Source organism: Exserohilum turcica (genome assembly GCF_000359705.1).
Source record: "Exserohilum turcica Et28A unplaced genomic scaffold SETTUscaffold_2, whole genome shotgun sequence".
In the NCBI taxonomy this organism is placed as follows: Eukaryota; Fungi; Ascomycota; class Dothideomycetes; order Pleosporales; family Pleosporaceae; genus Exserohilum; species Exserohilum turcicum.
Genome location: NW_007360025.1, coordinates 3050708 through 3052574, shown reverse-complemented (window position 1 = coordinate 3052574; position 1867 = coordinate 3050708).

Below are 1867 nucleotides of genomic sequence, written 5' to 3'. Positions count from 1 at the left end.
CTGCGCCTGCCAGGCGGCTGTCCGTCGTGGTGATTGTACTGGCGTCTGCACCACTACATCAGGCTTAGATAGCACAGCCTGTGGGTCATGTGGGACTAGACCAGCGCCTCTAAAGCTAGCTTGGATATTCTCCTTCGTGATAGACTGCTCAAAAGCAGCCTTAAAGGCTGGTAGGAAGGTTTCCTTGCTAATATAGTGGGTGCGGTTGCGTGCCAAGCCTGAAACAGCGTCGCCATACTTGCGCTTCAACGGCGAGAAGCAGGCGACGTCAAGGGGCTGCAACAGGTGAGACGAGTGTGGAGGCATGCAGAGAAGAATAATATTCTTCTCCTTGCAAAGATCTTGAAAATCGATAGAGCAGTGGCTCTCATGGCCGTCGATAATGAGCAGTCGATACCCACCCACAGTATGCCTCTTTGTATGGGTATCAAAGTGCTCTAACCAGGCAAGACCAAGCTGATTATTCGTCCAGCTATTAGGACTGACTTTAAGAACCCAGTCGGCAGGCAAATTCTTAAACTAGACGTTGATAAGCACCTTGCCCGCAAAGACAACGAACGGTGGTATCTGGCGACCCGACGCGCCCACGCCTTGGATCACAGTAACCCACTCACGGTTGCCTGGCTGTATCCGCTTCTTTTTCCTATATTCTTCTAATGCTGTGATTAATAACTGTAATAAAATCTTGCCCATTATAAAGCTAGTTTCGTTAAAGTTGTAGATATCGTCGTCTACAATACCCCACTTCTGCCTTGTCGCCTGGACTAAGTCAAACCAGCGCTGGATAGCCACTAGGTCCTCGCAGGCGGCTCGCTGGTGATCATAGGGACGGCTCCAGCGCGTACGGAGCTCAGCAGTCCGCCTAACAAAGTTGTCAACCCAATTCTTGCCAATAGGGTTGCCACCACGCTCCTCTAACAGTTTATTAGCCATTGCTCGAACCTCAGCCTTTGTAGGGGCAAATCCACGCGCAGACTCTTCAAAAATACGTCTAATAATAGCCTCCTCTTCTAACTTATTTAGGCGCTTTGAATTCGGTTCACAGTCGCGTCGGGGGCGCTTTCCAGCCTGTTGATCAGATATTGTACTTTGAGGCACGTTATAGATAGAGGCAGCGCGTCTTTAGCTTTAAACACGTTGTGATTGGATATCAAAAAGAGCAAGTTGAAGATCTGATTTAGGATAAGTTAATTGATAGTTGTGTTGTTGAGACATAACGCGTTGTAGTATCAACGTCGACGCGCTGGTGGGGAGTGACCGACTCGCTTGGGTGACCGACTCGCTTATGAACCACGTTAATAATAATAATAATAATAATATCAAAAGTTTCTTTCAACGACCAAGGCCATTTGATTGTAGTCATTTGTCAAAAATAGCAGCGTCTCTCTTGGCTTCCAAGGGGGAAAACAAAAAAATCTCGAAATGCCGCACTGGGATGCCCCATTTTTACGTACAGTACGTGTACTTGGTGTAATGCTCCACGTAACGAGATGCAGGATCCCACCGTTGCACCATGCACACACACACACACACTCACACACACGTCTTGGACCTGTATGTGCTTATAGCAATAGGCCCGGTTTTCTTTCTTTGCATCTGCATGCTGGTGTGCGTAAACCATGCATATATTGGATGACAGCTAAGCACCGAAATAGGAGTCGGCGTAAGCAGTAAAGTAAAAGTCGAGGTGCCTAGTCTTGTGAGCAAGGGGAAACGACTAGGAAACTTTGAGTACCTTCTCTCTCTCGCAACGCGGTGTGCACGTAAGTAGTGTATTGAGCCAATTTTTTTTTCTTTGTTGATGTTGTTGTTGTTGTTGTCATTTCTTTCAAGAAGGGTTGTGCTAAGAAAGAATTAAAAAAAAANA